At 41.3% G+C, this 18,863-nt stretch overlaps 1 protein-coding gene and 1 pseudogene across 21 annotated transcripts in view; both read right to left on the minus strand.

The window, feature by feature from the left end:
• Positions 1–18,863, minus strand: part of Afdn (afadin, adherens junction formation factor) — a 123,777-nt gene that overhangs the window by 96,038 nt on the left and 8,876 nt on the right. The window lies entirely within an intron of this gene.
• Positions 749–1,605, minus strand: LOC143439981 (SNW domain-containing protein 1 pseudogene; annotated as a pseudogene).

Genomic DNA, 18,863 nt, shown 5'->3' on the forward strand with positions numbered 1-18,863 from the left:
TAGGTGTGTCACTGTGGGTGTGGGCTATAAGACCCTCACCCTAGCTGACTGCAAGTCAATATTCTGCTAGCAGCCTTCAGATGAAGCTGTAGAACTCTGTGCTCTTCCTCCACCATGCCTGCCTGTATGTTGCCATGTCCTTATCTTGATGATAATGGACTGAACCTCTGAATCTGTAAGCCAGACCCAATTAAATGATGTTCTTATAAGAGTTGCCTTGGACATGGTAACTGTTCACAGCAGTAAAATGCTAACTAAGACATAAACATACACAATTCTGCAATAAGACTAAACATTCAGGAAGCACTGTTACACAAAAGCTAACAGAATAAGCATGTGATCAATATGTATCTGAGTTTATGAAAGTAAGAACAAATGCATGCAAAGGAAATAATGGCTGGAAAATTATGTGTGTGATTCTTCAGTAACTGGCATAGGGCAAAAAATGCAACTGGAGAAGAGTTCCCGTATATATCTTAACTGGAGAAGAGTTCCCCGTATATATCTTAAAGAGTCCAAATCAACTAGCTACCTATGTGTGAAAAATTAAACTGTAAAAATTTTAGAATAAAATCGGGAATATATGCATTTAAACAAAAAAAGCATATAAACAAAGACTAACAAATCTAATTTGTTTTTTGGAGTTTGTTTTGGGTTTTTTGTTTGTTTTTGAGACAGAGTTTCTCTGTGTAGCCCTAGCTGTCCTGGAACTCACTCTGTAGACCAGGCTGGCCTCGAACTCAGAAATTCACCTGCCAAAATTTTCATTTATTTGGATAGTCTGAAGTTCTCTTCCATCAGCAGCCATCTGTTTATCCAGTGGAATTGTATAACCCTTCCAGTTCTTCCAGTTGGATATACATGGCAGGATCTTCAATGCCTGTTGTTCTTTTACAGTCTTCTTCCAAGGAGGAGAGTGCATTACAGGTACAGGAGGAGACAGTGATCCCTGGGGAATTTTCTTATTAATCTTAAATCTTGGCAGCTCCATTGGGTCTTTCTGCATTTCTATAATCTAAATAACCCTCTGTTTAGCTGCAGAATTGAATGTTCCTCCTTGCTGAGATGGTGCGTAGCAGATATATTGATCAGGAGGCAGCCTGTCAGCTGCATGAACAGACATGGCCGCAACAACCTTCCTTGATACTATCTTCTCCAAGGCTATTCTTGTCTTTTCTGTTATTTCTTTCATCGGGCCTTTGCAGGTCTGGGTCATCATCAGCATTCATAACCTCCTTTGGAACTGGAGTGTTCAGTGTATCTGCTATAAATGACCTTGTCTTTGGAATGTCCTTGTCAAGCAATTCCATCATATTTAAATTTCCCTTCATGATCCAACTGAATGGCCAGAGCATTTGACATTTTTTTTCTGTCATCCCATATCCAGGGGAAACTGGGCCACATGGATTTCAGGAAAAGTACCTCCACTTCCAAAATTCTCCAGCAACCATGGAATCCAGCCTTTCTTATATCCATAGGAGGGAGGCTCCCTTTGAGAGGAGACCAGAGAGGTCTGCAGTGATCTCTGAGATCTTGCCCTTTCTTCAGCTTCAAGTTGCCTTGAGAAAGTTGAGTAGGCACAGGTAAAAAACTGATGAGCGGCATCTTCTGCTTCGTCAAGTGCAACTCACAGCCTCCAGAGAGTGAGTCTTGCCCAGAACAAGGAACACAAAGGAAAACAATGCTCAGTGCACAGGTTCCCTGACCAAACAGCCCCTCTAGCCTGTGTAGTTCTTTTGAGTTGGAATTGTGGCAACCACTGGTCTGTATGTAGTCCAACTAACCCAACAAAGGTCAGCTGTGAATGGGAAGTCCAAGAATGGAGTAATTTCTCAGTTCCACAAGGCTAGTTGTTTCAACTGGTCTTCTGTAGGAGGTTCCAACAGATTTCAACTTGTGGTTTCTTTAAACACAGAAATGTTATATTTTTGTTTTAATCCCAGGTATGAGATATGGGGCAGCTTCAGATAGTCCACAGCAGCAGACTATGATTTGCCTCGTGTCCTGGCAGGGGCGTGATTTTGCCAGCTGCAAAGTTTCTGCAAGTGTATGACTTTGGAATTCTGGGGAACACAACACTAGACTGTTGCTATTTACTTCACTGATATTTAATTCACAAAGCTGATAGCGGGTGGTTTTTGGAACATGGGGAGTTAAACAGCCACCACTATGATCAGTTGAGAGGGTATAAAAATGCTGGAGCCCTGAGAGGGGTGTGGTAGCTGCTGCTCTCCCTGCTTATGGCTTTTTGGGAAGATCAAACTTGCCCCAAGGAACGGAACTCAAAGCCCCTAACCAGCAAGAAGTAGTCTAATGAAACTGACAGTCCCTTTCCCCTCTAACCATCTTTCTCGATTGTGTAGTACTGGGGGTTGGAAGGTATAATGGTGGGGCAAGGTGATAGAAAAAGGAACCCATAAAGTAGCCAAAAGTCTGGCTGGAATACAGGAGTGCCAATCTATAATAACTTTCATTTATTCTTTGACAATATCATACGTGTGTGTGTGTGTGTGTGTGTGTGTGTGTGTGTGTGTGTATACACATTGATCCATCTCTCAACTCCCCTTTCTACCACACACATACACACACACAGCACATTGCCTCCCTCCTTCAGCCCCCCCTCTCTTTTGGTAGCCCACTGAATCCAATGAATGCTGCCTGTTGGAACAGTGACAACAGATAATAGCTTGATTTTATGCAGATATCTATAGCTGCAGTGAATTAATAAGGACAATGGTCACGTCATGTGCAGAAGACAGTATCTCTAAGCACTTCTCCTGTCCTCTGGCTCTTACATGAAAGACTGCAAAAATGTTCTCTCTTTTTATATTTTCTAAGCCATGGAGAAGGCAGGTGGATCTGAATTCAAGGACAGCCTGGTCTACAGAGCAAGTTCCAAGACAACCAGACCCTCTGGAAAGAGAAGGGAGGGAGGGAGGGAGGGAGGGAGGGAGGGAGGGAGGGAGGGAGGAGAGAGGAAGAAAGAAGAGAAAGAGAAAGGCAGGGGAGAAAGAAGCAAAGAAGCAGATATAATAATAATTTTTTAAGAACACTGAAATTAGTAACTAAAGAGTACTCAAAGGAGACATTAAACCTAAAGACAGAATACTTTTATTCAACGTTAAATCACCAGCAACACATGCTCCCCTTACCTCTAGGTACTGGGAACACAAAATAATTCCTGCTCTCGCGTAGTTTAAGAATCTATCATGAAGCACACAAAAGGACAGTAGGGATGAACTGAAGTCCAAGGCAGGAGGAGGAAAGCTGCACTGTCACATTAGGGAGCTGAAGCCTCACTGCAGGGAAACAGCACCCAAGCCTGGGAAGCAGTGCAGATACACAGGCAAATCCAGCTGGCATGTGGAAGCAGCATCAAAGGAAAACTGCACACAACAGAATGAGAAGGGGGAGAACTCTTACAACCTCCTGAGAAACAGAGCTTAGAAGCTTTACAAGTGAGGCACTCTATATGAGGAATACAAAAATCTTAAGAGTCTGACAAGAAAAGTACATGATTTAAGGTCTGAAATATGTGTCTTGATTTTAAACAAACTAATGGAGCAGAAATAAGAGATACAATATAACACTGCACCATGCAAAATAAGACTCAAACAGTTAGCCTGGCAAGTGGTAAGGAGTGGTTCTAAAAGGCAGTGGTACTAACCATGCTGACAGGTTAGGCATGATGTACAAGGGAAAGGAAGGTGTTGGGTAAATGTCAGGCACCTGCAGGAGAACCCGATAGCACTAATAGGTCAGGTAGACTAATCTACAAGTCCTGGGTTGCACCTAGAGATGTCCAGGGAGCAATAATTAAGGGGATGAAACTCAGGCTCATAAATATAAATTCAGAAGATACTAGCTCAAAAGCAATGAGGATGAAAGATTTCCCTAAGGAGTAAATATGAAGAAACAGACAGACTAAATCCCAGGTATTTTCCCTATTTGGCCAGAGCAAGAAACCAGTCACCAGTGCTGTCTTAGCTAGGGTTTCTATTGCTTCTACAAAACACCATGACCAAAAGGCAAACTGGGAGGAAAGGGTTGATCACTTCCACATCACTGTTCATCATCAAAGGAAGGTGGGACAGGAACTCACACGGGGCAAAAACCTAGAGGCAGGAGCTGATGCTGACACCATGGAGGGGCGCTGCTTACTGGCTTCCTTTACATGGCTTGCTCAGCCTGCTTTCTTATAGAACCCAGAACCACCTCTTCCCAGGGATGACACCATCCCAGTGGGCTGGACCCACCCCATTGATCACTAATTGAGAAAATGCCTTACAGCAGGATCTCATGAATGCATTTCCTCAACTGAGGCTCCTTCCTCTCTGATGACTCTAGCTTGTGTCAAGTTGACACACAAAACCACCCAGTACAAGTGTCAAGAGAAGAAAGTGCCATGGATGACAGACTAAGTGCTTGGGAATAAGCTAACAAACAGAACAAGACAAGAATGATGGCTGGGAGTATGGGCCCTGACCAGGTGTTGCAGGGAAATGTCCAGAAATGTATTCCTGAAAATGAACCAGTTTCAACTGAGAGCAGAGTACAGACATATTTCACCATCTTCTTTTATATATGACACGTTCACAGGAAACAGATAATATAATCACTGACCATCTTCACAAAATGCAACTGTTTGCCAGAATATGCTAATCAATGTCAGCTTGATAAGATCTTGAGCTGTAAGAATTTTATAATGCATAACTCCTGAAAATGCTCTTACTAGACAACCAATATTTGGCTACTCCCCCATTCCATAGAGGATTCTGAAAGTACATTAGAAAACAGAGTGCTTCCTTGTTTTTAACTCGAAGTATGTTACCAACCTATTAACTTACATTTTTAACTGGTGGGAGCACAGAGGTCTTGTGCTCACAGATAAGCTCTAAGGAAACCACGAATGCTAAACACTCAGGGTTGTCTCTTCAAAGGAAGAGATGCTTAACCTGTTTTCTGCCCAGAAGGCTTGGAGGTGGCTAAGAGCCTACGTAACCTCTGCACTGCCTATAGGGCCTGGCCACACCTGCCTCCCTCAGGCTCCCCCATACTCTTACTAACAGGACCTAAGGTAGTTAATAGCCTAGTGACTTTTCTATCTGTATGACAGAGACCACATCATATCCTCCCTGAGGCTCTCAAGATGACATATGTAGTCTATCTATAGAACCCATCTTCACGGAAGAGGTAACATGTACTTTGATAAGAGTTTCTATGTAATTATGCCTTAAGCTTTACTGTGCACACAGGACTGTGTTACATCAGGAAACGGTTCCCAGACTTTACTGTACCTAAAATAAACTGGCTAGTGTCAGACTTTTTTTTTTAACCAACACCAGTTACTGAGTCATGCTGAACAGACCAGACCTTCTTCCTGCCTCACAAGGACCTTACCATGATGTTTGTAGAAGTAAACTGAAAAAACAAAGCTACTTTATCATTAGATATACATATATATGCCACAACAAATAAAAAGCTAATTAATAGTTTTAAGTAATCAGATAAGCATATACACATATAACATGTAACATACACTCCACATATAGTCTACAAGTGTACCGGGCTATGCTACCTAGGTTTGTAGCAGTATCCTGTATACAATGCTCACAAGACAAATTATAACATACTTCTTAAAACCCACACATTAAGTGGCATGTGATATTTGATAACCAGAAAGAGGTTTCTAATCACTAATTGATCAATTAGCTAACTCTTAGAACAATTACTGCTTATTTTTGAACCTTTGCAAGTATATGCTTTCATTCTGAGAGAGATTTTAAGTTCATTTATTATACACATACACAAGGTATATAAAAGAAAGGTGTGTGTGTACATATACACAATAGTTCACCTTTTTAACTACTGTAGATAAAAGAACAAATCATTAAAGTATAAATAAGTTTGGGGGTTTTTTGTAGTTACATAGAAAACAGAGACTTAAAATCAAAGGCATCCAAATCAGTCAACATTCAGGAATCTTAAACCATGTTCTTCTAATGCTAACACAGTGGTACAGTGTCTTAGGGCTTCTAGTGCTCTGACAAAACATCACGACCAAATCAACTTGGGAAGCAAAGGGTTTATTTCAGCTTACAGCTCCACAACACAGTACAAGACCAAGGAAGTGAGGGCACTCAAGCCATGGAGGATGCTGCTTCCTGGTGTACTCTTCCTGGCGTACTCAGCCTGCCTTCTTGGAGTACCCAGGACCCCCTACCCTGCTCAAAACATCAAGAAAATGCCTCATGAGCTTGCCCACAGAACATCTGGTAGGGGCATGTTTTCAATGGAGCTACCCTCCTCACAAATGACTCACACTTGTGCCAAGCTGACATAGTAGCAGCCAGCACATACAGCTGAAGAAGTGAGAGCCTGACTTAGGAGGACTGGCAAAATGGCTCAGCAGGTAATGGTGCTGCCATGCCTGACCGCCTCATTTTGATCATTTGGACCCACATGGTTAGAAGAAACAACCTGCAGAGGTTTTCCCTTAGTGTAGCACACATACACAGACAACACTGTTAATGCTGTTAAAGAGAGAGAGGGTCGGGGGAAGTTTACCTAAGCCCAAGCTGTGATAAATGTGGTACTTATTAGAATTTTTTAAAGGTACAAGCTATCAATTACATCTCCAGCTAAGATACTGAGCATTAAGTGTTCCCTTAATCTTTCCAGTGCCATTTCAAGTACCCTAAATATAAGGGGAAGCATTTCACTGAGTGGCTAACACCAAAATTACTAAATTATTAAGAAAGAGAAAGCATTTGTAAACATAGGGTAAGAAGTCAATGTTTTTGAGCCAGATGTAGTTAGTGTTGCATACCTTTGATCCCAACACTCAGGAGACAGACGCAGGCAGATCTCTGGTGAGTTTGGGGCTAGCCTGGTCTACATAGAGTTCCAAGACAGCCAGAGTTATACAGTGGGACATTGTCTCAGACAGAGACAGAGACAGAGACAGGGAGAGGGAGCAGAAAGAGACAGACAGATCAATGTTTTTCTAAAAATAATTTTCAACACTTATAATATCCTGGCAGAAACAAGCATTTCAGCTAGAAGGCAATGCAGATGGCGAGAAATGCTCATGAGAAGACAGATGCTCAACCTCAGCAATGAGCAAGAAAACAATGCTCACTCTGCTCGGCAACTTCAGGACAGCTGAGAGACTTCTAATTTTACTCTAAGGATTTGATTTAAAGATAATAAACTAATTTTATTCCACAAAACTCATTAAATACGAGTTTTTCATGTCCTGTGTTATAAGACCTATGTTTACTATCTCCTTCAGTAGCCACTATTGCACCATTTTTCTCAAGTTGGTCAGAGAGTAAAGTCTTAGCGGATCTGGTAGAGCAGGGGAGTATGCCCAGAGCAAATCTGCATTTTTCATGACATGCTACCAAGTCATTAATGTCTGCACAAGCTCCAAGCTTATCAGACACTTTAGGCTCTAATGTAAGTTACCCACTGTCTAAAATCTTTATGTAAGTCCAATGATAAGGGTCCGATTTTTGAAACACTAAAAAAGGCCTTTGTTTACTGCAGTTTGTGCATGACCCAACCTCCTGAAGCTCATACTCTTTAGTTATAGAGGATGTGTGTTCTTTTTTGTTTTCTGTTGCTGTGATGACACATTCCAACCAAAAGCAACTAGGGGAAGAAAGGGTTTATTTCAGCTTATACTTCCATGTCACAGTTCATCACTGAGGGAAGTCAAGGAAGAAACTGAAGCAGAGACCAAAAAAAAAAATCTGCTTACTTGCTTCTTTGGCTTGCTCAACCTGCTCTCTTATACAACCCCAAACACAGGAAAAGCACCAACCAGTGGTCTGGCCCCTCCTACATCAATCAATCAGGACCTGCCTACAGGCCAATCTTATAGAGGCATTTTCTTAATTGAGGCTCCTTCTTCCCAGAAGACCCCTAGCTTGCATTAAGTTGACAGAAAACTGTCATAGTGTGCATAACAAACACCCTTGCTCTCAAGTCTCAGAAAGGTACAATGCAAAAACCTGTCTTCAAAGTGTTCGGGTTTAGTATAACCCAAACCCCATGGATGTGACATGTTTGGACACTAATGTTCCATTCTATAATCTTGAGAATAAATAAATGGTTGTCTTATGCTTTTACCTTAGGAAGCAATAGTGCCATGTCTTTGGCTTACTAGATTTCCCCCTGCACCTCCATGTTACTCAGGAGACTGTCAGAGATTGCTAAAAGGATAGAGTCTGGCTGGGCTACTGAGGCAGGAGCAGTCCTAAGAGTTCATGTTACATGTGAGTGTACGATGATTAGAAGCAAAGGGACTGATCATGTTTATGATAAGGAGGCCATGTATTTTCACACTGACCAATGTGTGCTGGAATACAATAGTACTAGAACTCTAAAAATTTCAACTCTAGTCTTGCTCGCCATGTGCACTTCATCCCACTGAACCTCAGGAGTTCCCTTCCCTTCCTCCTCTACACTAATATAACATGCTAACTCTTCTCCATGCTGTCCACCAAAGTCAAACATAGTTCTTAATTTATTTTTGTTTTACTGATCACAAAAATCTCCCATTTGAGAATTTTACCAAATAACCCTCTGGCAGATCCTAGGATGCCAACATAACTGTAAATCCTCAGGTAAGCATGTAGCACACAGTCAACCTGTAAACATCAAATGTGCACTGTGTCAGATACCATCAGTATCATGTGCCCACTCTGTGTCAGGAAAATGGCTCCATAGGTAACTATATAGAGTTTTTAATTAAAGAAATGAACAAAGGGTAATAAGAACACATTGCCAGGAAGAAAAAAAGCCCACCAAGGGCACAGGAAAGAATTTCTAGAAAGAGACTAGTGCCATCTGGGGGGGGGGGGTTAAGAAGGAGAGGGGAGAAAGGAAGAGAAGAGGCGTGAGGAAGGAAGAGGGGAGGAGGGGGAAGAAGGCAGTGATCAAAGTCTTTGTGAGCACCACAACGGACAACTGATTTTGACAATTACAAACTGGAGGGTCTCAAGAAAGGCAACATTAGCTTGACCTTGGGGCACGCCTTTAATCCCTGCAATTGGGAGGCAGAGGCAGACAGACTCTGTGAATTCCTGTCTACAGAGCTAGGTACAAGACAGCCTCTGCTACACAAAGAAACCCTGCCTTGAAAAACCAAAAGAAAGAAAAAAGAAAGGAAAGGCAACAGTGAGGTAGACTGCAAGCAAGAAAGCAAAGGTGAAATGAATCAGAAGCACAAAGAAAGGAAGATTTCTTCAAAGGTAGGGGTAGAAATAAATATTGTAGTGGTGGTGGGATTCAGCAAAAATAAAACAAAAGCATTTTAACTAAAAAAAAACAATAACAAAATACAGCCAGGTAAGGTAAGCCTGTAATGCTACAAATTCAGATGCAGAGACAAGAAGATCAGGAGTTTCAGCCTGGACTAAGTAAGAAAACCTATCTCAAAAAACCTATTAAAAATAATAACAACAACAAAAGAACAAGACCTTCCCCCTGGTGTAGGTTTCCATTTGTTGTTTTGAGTCAAGATCTACTGCAGTCTTGCTGACTAAGGCCTAACCTGAGGTCATGGTCCTCAAGCATCCACTTCTAGAATGGTCAGCAGCACTGAGAGTCAAACTCAAGCTCCTAAAAAAAAAAAAAAAAAAAAAAAAAAAAAAAAAAAAAAAACCTACCCTGACTGCCTCTCAAGAGAAGAGTACCACTACCACCTCAACCACCATCACCACCATCACCACCACCACCACCACCACCACACGTCTACCTCCACCACCACACCTCCACCATCACCACCACCACAACACCTCCACCATCACCACCACCACCACACCTCCACCACCACACCTCCACCATCACCACCACCACACGTCTACCTCCACCACCACAACTCCACCATCACCACCACCACAACACCTCCACCATCACCACCACCACCACCATCACCACCACCACACGTCTACCTCCACCACAACACCTCCACCATCACCACCACCACCACCACCACACCTCCACCACCACACTACCACCATTACCACACCTCCACCTCCACCTCCACCTCCACCACTACCACAAACAATGGGTGGAAATGAATGGAAGGAAGTAAGGAAGAAGGAAGAGAAAGTAACCGAGAGAGAAATCAAGAACTGCAGCAAATTCCACAAACACAACACTTCAAAACTGAAAGGCCAGTCTGGTGCCACAGTGGCACACACTTGTAATCCCAGTAACTCAGGAGGCTGGGGCAGGAGGATTGTGAGTTTGAGGCCAATCTGGGCCACACAGTGAGACCCTAATTCCATAAAAGGCACTAAGGCACTAGTGAAGATGCTCTTGAAGGAATAAAACAGACTATGTGAGTGTTTGCTACATGCGACAAAAGAATGCTAGGAATGTATTCACTACATTCTCTAGAGGAAGAAAACCAATAAAAACAATAGGTATTAAAAGGGAATGTATGAGACTGACTTACACAACACAGTCCAGGTAGCCCAACAATGGCTCACATGCACCAGAGCCGCTCAATCTGCCAGGCTTGGTATCTCAGGAGCACCAAACTGAAGGCACTAAAGGCCTGGTGCATTCCTGGAGAGCTGCCAGTTCTCAGTCTACATTGGAAAACTGGGCTATAATTATCAGCAAAAGGAATGCAGAAGCAGCAGCAGCAGCCACACAGTAGATAAACTCGCCAGCAAAAGTGATGGCAAGCAGGCAAACGCAAGTGTCTTTCTCTCACCTCCTCTTATTTGGGCTGCTACTGGATGATATTGCCCATATTTAGTGTAGATTTTCTACCTCAAATAGCCTATCAAGAAAAGCCCTGACAAGGATGCCCAGCAGCTTGTCTTTTAGCTGATTCCAGATCCAGTCAAGTTGACAACCAAGTCTAACCACAACAGACTTCACTGAAACATGACAAATGCTGTATGACAGATGATAATAAACAGTATCAGTAGGGTGCCAGAAAACAAGGGCTCCCAAGAGTATTAAAGAAACTTGACTTAACTCTGCAGCAGGGAGTAGGAGACCTTAGGGGTATGCCAGCCTTGCCTCAAGAGCAGCAGGAATTCTTCAACAGCTCCTCCCTTTCAGCTCATTGGAAATTCCTGAGCTTGCTGTCCTAGGTTTCTTGTCTCTAGGCCACCATTTCCCTCTCAACTCTGCCTTGACACAGTCACCCTGAATCCCTGGCTCCCATTACTCTTTTTTTTTTATTGAATTTTTTATTTACATTTCAGATGTTATCCCCTTACCCCATCCCCCGATGAGACCCCTATCCCATCCCCCCTCCTCCCATCACTCTTAACTGAGTCTGAAGTTTCTAGAATATCACAAGTACTCAAAGTAGATAAATGATAAAACAAACTCTTTACTTCCCCACTCCAAGTCTAATGCACCATATATACTTTTACTCTGGTTAACAGTGCCATTGCATAGTTGGGATTTCCATAAACTCCTTTCTCTTAGACATTTTCTTATCTCTCACAGCGTCTAAATCTCCATCCACGTGAACGGTATTACCTTAACTCATTCAGGCTACTGACAGGTGCAACATGGCCCAGGTCTCCTGCCTCCACCCTGAAGCACTCGTGCCAGCTCATTACTGGGATGGTGCTTGGCTCCAGTGTCTTAGCTAGTACCAGTCTCCTCAGCCCAACTAGACTAAGACAGCCACTCACGTACAGATAAATAATAGTTCATCTCTAACTTACACTGTGAAAACAAATGGCCCAAGATAATAGACACTCTCACAGCTGTGTTTCTTTTATGTTTGTTTGTTGTTTTTCCAGACAGTTTCTTTGTGAAGCCTTGGCTGTCCTGACCTCACTCTGTAGACCAGAGTAGCCTCAAACTCAGAGATCCACATGCCTCTGCCTGCCAAGTGCTGGGTTAAAAGCATGGCCCACCACCAACCAGCTATGTTTCTTTCTTAAAATAATGTCTCACTCTGGGAGCTGGGGCAAAGGCTGAGAGGATGAGCCCTACCTGGAACATACTAATTCTTGGAAGACAGAGGAACAGAAACACTACATGAGACTCAACACTTCTGCTCTTTCCTGGGCTAAATAAAGAAAGAAACACTTAAAATCCTTAAAATCCAGCCGGGCGGTGGTGGTGCACGCCTTTAATCCCAGCACTTGGGAGGCAGAGGCAGGCGGATTTCTGAGTTCAAGGCCAGCCTGGTCTACAGAGTGAGTTCCAGGACAGCCAGGGCTATACAGAGAAACCCTGTCTCGGGGGAAAAAAAAAACAACAACAACAACAAACAAACAAACAAAAAAAAAACAAAACAAAAAACAAATCCTTAAAATCCTTTTACAAGGAAGAAAGCAAATGGCTACATAAACTCACAACTGTCAACACTTATCTCACAGTTCTCCAATCCCCCTCTGTCCCAAGTGAGCTCACCAGAACTTGACCTTGCTACCCCACACCCAGCCCCCACAGTCCTGAGACAGCATGACAGTGAAGTAAGTCATAGCAGTAAGTGCCTTCTGCCTAACAACTATCCCAATCTCATGTGAAAACCCAGCTTATAAACATATCCCACATCCCACCACCTACACGAAGGCATTTTTTAAGTAACTATACTAAAATCAAGCTACACAAGAAAAGGATCATGTGCCAAGCGTCAGTCTCACCTGTACAGTAGTGATCTGTCTATCATGTGTGACCGACTACTAAACAAGTAAACATGAAAATAGAAAGTAAGAGAGGCACATGTGTTAGGGGTGGCACCCAGACCTGTCCTGTTAATACTGCATCTCTTAGCTGGGCAGGGTCTCTGAGACCACATGTTTTCATCTGTGTAAACCAGCCTCTAACAAAGCCTGACAAGGAATAGGTTCTCAATCAGTCCTAGTCTGAATGAACAAAGATTGCCTGCATCTAAGACAACTCCCCACAATCCAAAGATAACCTTTAAATGCTCAAGGTTTTTTAAGCAGGGCTGGGCAAACCAAACCAAAGAAAAGGGAACAAACACTTCCTCACTATATGAACTCAGCCTATGACGTAGGCACCAACTACATCTAAGCTTTCTGCTGCTTACACACATCAGCTCAAGATGAAATGAGCACTGTAAAGTACACTCTGCAATACAACTCTAAGCTGAGTTGGTAATACCAACCATCTACATTAGTAATCAAACACTAACAATCAAAGCCTAACACACCACTGAATTAATAAAACGTTAATGCACCTAAAGCATCAGAAACTTGTTCCAAAGCTGCAAACTACCAAGAAGCAGTGCTGGTTGGCTATGTGCCGCTTCATTTAAAATAAATAAGTGAATACAAATTTTAAGTTAAGATAGTACTTTACTCAAGAATACAAACCACAAGACTGTAGACACAGATGCTATGTTAAATAGAAGTTAAATATACATACATACACACACACACACACACACACACACACACACAGTGGTTTGAATATGCTTGGCCCAGGGTGTGGCATCATTAGGAGGTGCCTTGTTAGAGGAAGTGTGTCACCATGTGGATGGGCTTTGAGACCCTCCTCCCAGATGTCTGGAAGCCAGTCTCCTAGCAGCTTTCAGATGAAGATGTAGCGAACTCTCAGCTCCTTCTCCAGGGCCTTGCCTGCCTGGATACTGTCATGCTTCCTACCTTGATGATAATGAACTGAACCTCTGAACCTGTAAGCCAGCCCCAATTAAATGCTGTCCTTTATAAGGTTGTCATGGTGAAGGTGTCTCTTCACAATGATAAAACCCTAAGGCAATACTAAGAACATTATTTGAACACTTAGTGAGATTTGTTCTCATGATAAAATTAAGTATGCAAATATATTATTCTGAAAATACTTAAGAGAAGGCCTCTTATTCATACAAGAAAAGCATGAAGAAGGCCCTGAGTTTCTGCAATTACAATTTCTGCCATTTCAGTGACCTCTGTAGACTGCAGTCCAACTAACTGCAGAAGCAAATAGTTCTAAGGTTTTGTTTTCTGTGCGTGTGTGTGTGTGTGTGTGTGTGTGTGTGTGTGTGTGTGTGTTTGGTTTAATATGTGCTATGGTTTATTTCTGTATGCGCATGTGTGCTGCATGCCTATGTATAAGACCAGCTAGCCAGTGTTTTCCTCAATTCCTACTTACTTTGAGACACGGACTGGCACTGAACCTGGAGCTCAGCACTCCAGCTGCACTGAGTGACCAGTGAGCATCAGGATCTGCCTTCCACCTTGGCGTTAGATTACAAATGCACACATCAGCTTTTCTGTGGGCTCTAGGGATTCAAATTCACTTCCTCGTGCTTTTGCAGCAGGTACTCACTTCACCAACCAAGCTAACTCCCTGTCCAAATCATATTTAAACTGCATGTGGCTCTGAGTCCTGCCAAGAACCTGAACTCTCTTTGTCTTGAGTTTCCACAATGTATCTGGTTTTTGCCTGTCATTTAATAGACATCTCTATTATCAAATGGACTGTTGCAGTACACAATACTCAGTTTAGTTCATGACTCAAAATATAAATTTTTAATTAATGTACTACATAATTATTTTAGAATTGTTGCTAATTTCTGCTCCCAATCTATAAATTAAACTTTACCATAGAGGTGTGTGCTATCCCTGGCTTTAGGCTTCCACTCAATGAATGAATTCTAAATGAGTCCCTACCAACCAGGGAGGCCAACTGGTTTAGCTTCCCACCTAGAAACTTTCTCACCAAGCTTTACTAATCTTACACACACACACACACACACACACACACACACACAAAAGCTCATCAGTGGACTGAAGTTTCAACAGCTCACCGCTAAGCCTGCCCTGCGTATAAAATTCCTTCCTCTTTTGGAACCACTCTTACATATCTGTATGCAGTAAGAATCTGCTAGTCACAGTCAAATACTGCCTAGGTACAATTTTTCTAGAATTCAAGTGCTACCTGGAGAAAACTGATAAATGATATACATTACAGTTTTATGAAATCAATTAGCTGGGCTTTAGCAAAAAGGAGAATCGGCATCTCTCAGAGTCACAGAAGAAAGAGGGTGTTTTGTTTTTGGTGAACAGTAAGAGGGAAGGGACCAGGGACCTGCTCCAGGGGATGTCAGACACTGTCCCACAGCACTGTCTCATATTTAGTTTCTCTTTCTCCCTGTTCCAGGAGCACAGGGAGGTTTCAGTAAAGCTACAAAGTTTCCCTCACACATCCAGCACTAATGCAACTCTGACTGCTGTGTAAGAAACAAAGTAACTCCATACTCTGCCTGAGTTATTAAAATATGGCATGTATCATCTGGGCCAAAGACAGAACAATATCTCAAAGACTGCAACAGAGCTTTACAAGTGAAGATAAAAATCAATAAACTACAGACTGACTGCCATCAAATGAATGACCTGAGTTCAATTCCTGGAATCCACATGATCAAAGGAGAACTGCCTCCTGCAAGTTGTCCTCCAACTCCATCCATGGGCATGCACACATACACAGTGAATAAACAAACAAACAAAAGAAAATTTAAAAATCAATACACTCAGCCCAATGTTGATTACAAACACAATAGTTAACAGCCCAATGTCATCAGACTACCTGCACACAAATCTCTGCTACACAACTGACTGGCTGTATGTATCCCCTCACACAAGTTATCTACTCTTACTCTACTTCCTTGTCCATTCACAAATGCAAACAACAAAAGTCCTACCTCCCAGGGTTGTCATGAAAACTGAAGGAGAGAACATAGAGAAAGCACTCACACAAGTATCAAACAGTGGGCCTCAGGAAGTGTGGAGCATTGTTACCAGAATAACCTGGGTCCGTTTTAATAACTAAATTCTTGGCAGAGATGCAGCTAAGAAATATGATTCATTACTGGCTAAAATGGAAATGATTAACCAGATACAACATGTACTCTCCCAACCCTAAGTAAAATAAAATCCTGCAAGAAACTCAGAAAGGCAGTAAGAATTTCTTCAGACAGCATACCACTGGATACTTTTGTTACTTTTGCTTCTATATTTTCCAAATATCTAAAACATGCACTTTACAATAGAACAACACAGGAGCCTTTAAAATACATAATTTATTACAGCTAACCCTTTCAGATCTAACAGTATTCAAGAATACTAACGGTCAGCCAAAACAAAACAAACAAAACCAGTAACAATATTCCTAAAACAATTTCATGAATGTAATTTTTTAAAATTTAAACTGTAAAAATCAGAAAATGTGGCATAAAAATCACATTAACTGTACCATGAACTCACCAAGGTCATCTTTGCCAAACTTGCAATAAAACATTTTAAACACTGGAAGGCCCATCACTAGACACCGTAAGATCACTGTCCATGGTGCTTGTAGCAGCCCCTCCTCTCAGATAACACAGGGGCCTGGCTGATCTAAAGAGATCTATTACAAATTCATTTACTTAGGAATTAGAATCCCTTGTCTGAATTGTATTAGCCTTATAAATTAATATTTAATAATAAGCCTATTTCACTAAATGGTTAAAAATAGTACACCATCAAAACAGTTCAGTAATGCTGTCTATAATATTAAATGTTAACAAGGACTCAAAGAGCCAAAGGAATTTATATACAACCAGGAATTAACAGTATAATATACTATTGTGAAACAAATTGCCACCAGATTAAAAGCAAGGGAATTTTAAATGCTGCCAATCAGAAATTGAAGTATTAAAATTCCAAATGTACATGATCGGTTTAGGCATATAAAAGCTGCCTGTGCCAGGCAGTGGTGGCGCACACCTTTAATCCCAGCACTTGGGAGGCAGAGGCAGGTGGATTTCTAAGTTCAGGCCAGCCTGATCTACAGAGTAAGTTCCAGGACAGCCAGGGCTATACAGAGAACCCTGTCTCAAAAAACAAAAAAAAAAAAAAAAAAAAAAAAAAAACACAAAAACAAAAAACAAAAAAAAAAAGCTACCTGTGCTTGTGTGACTGTCTTTTTCTCAAAATTTACTCTAAGAGAGGGAAAAAATGCCACAAGTGAGCACTGAGATTCTCTGTTTAAGAAAAGAGAATAAAAGGTCTGTTTTGTCCTATTCGTGTGTGTGTGTGTGTGTGTGTGTGTGTGTGTGTGTGTGTGTTTAGTTACATGTTTTCTAATGAGAGGGAGAAAAAAAGGTGTGGATATAGGTGGGTGGAGAGGTAGGGAGGTCTGAGAGGAGTTGGGGGAGGGAAAGCATGAGCAGAATATATCGTATATAAAGAAATATTTTGAATTAGATAAAAAGGTCAACCTAAGACACAGTCGACATTAGACAAGGATACTGGCATCTTACTTACACTACACTGTCCACTGCTGCTCTCTGTGCCCAGTACACTCTTGAAAATGGGTCTGGGACTAGATGACTAAAACTAGCAATTACACACATAGGAGTGGTTTGTGTCATATCCTCAAATGGGTTAGGATAAAAAAAAAAAAACCTTTAATGGTCACCACTACGGCTAGGTGTGGCCAGTATTACTGAATAACAAAAATGTGTTTTTTAAAAAATTTTGTATTGTATCACTGGTAACTAAAAATTAAAATGGAGTATTTTAAAACATAGAAAATGAAAAAACTTGTCTAAAATTAATCCACTCTCCTGTAAGTCCTAAGTTTATTTTAAATTATAATAAATTATGCTATAGCCCCACCTGAAAATGTCACTCAGAGATCAAACAGTAGAATATTTCTTCTCTTCCTCCTCCTCATCATCATCCCTGTAGTGCTAGTGATTAAATCTCAGACTTTGTACATGATAGACAAGTACTTTATCACTGAGCTGTATGTCCAGCCCCCCCCCCAAAAAAAAGTTAAAGCCATCTCTGAATATTTTAGAGCATAGCTTATAAACTATAACCTTGCCCCAAACCTTGAAGTATTCTGTGGCTTTTTTGGATCATCTGAATATGTTGTTTTTGTAATAATAGTTAGACAGTATTAGCCTCTCCCGTGTGTTGGCATTTGCACAGGTGGTCAAAGATTACAATGAGTAAAAGTGACAGTATCTTGGATTTTATACACAGCATGTTTGTATGAGGTTTTACAATTTCAAAATAAAATGAGCTTTTAATATGGGAAAATTTCCTAAAGTGACCATGTTGTTGCTTCCTCTACTAATCACATCATAGAAACTAGACACAAACCTAGAAGAGCAAAGCAGCAAGCTCAGGCTTCTGTACAGAGTGACGCTATTATGTAACGCCAAGGTATCAGGGTTGGCAAGAACCTTTTAAATACAACACCAATGGTACAGTAGTGGCTACATAAAAATTTAAGTTTCTGTACAGCAATGGCAAAAATAAACGGAGTTAACAAACAGCCCATAGAAAGGGAGAAGATCAGAGGACTAATACCCAGAATTTACAAAGAATTGTAAAAATTAAATACTAAGGAAATAAAATCTCCAACAAATGAGCAAAAATGAAGACTATATGGTTTCCAAAAAAGAAACACAAATAGCCAATAACAATTTTTAACAGTGTCCAATATCTCTAGTCATCAAAGAAATACAAATTAAAGCTGAGATACTACTTCCCCCAGTCAGAATGGCATCATTAACAAATCTGACAGTAAGTGTTAGAGAGCATGTGGAGAAAAGAACCCTCATTCACTACTGGTAGGGGTACACACTAATGCAGCCATTGAGTTAATCAGTTTGGAAATTACTCAAAAAAAAAAAAAAAAAATAGAATACTAAGTGTCCCAGCTATTTCATTCCTGGGCATGTACCCAGAGAGGTTCACACCCTACCACAGAAATATCTTCACCCTGTTTTGTTTCTGCTGCCTTATTCACTATAGCGAGGAAATGGAACAACACAGCTATCCTGTCAGCAAGTGAGTGAACAATGAAAATCTGGGATACATAGAAACAGGATATTTCTCAGTTCT

This window comes from Arvicanthis niloticus, chromosome 28 (assembly GCF_011762505.2).
Source record: "Arvicanthis niloticus isolate mArvNil1 chromosome 28, mArvNil1.pat.X, whole genome shotgun sequence".
In the NCBI taxonomy this organism is placed as follows: Eukaryota; Metazoa; Chordata; class Mammalia; order Rodentia; family Muridae; genus Arvicanthis; species Arvicanthis niloticus.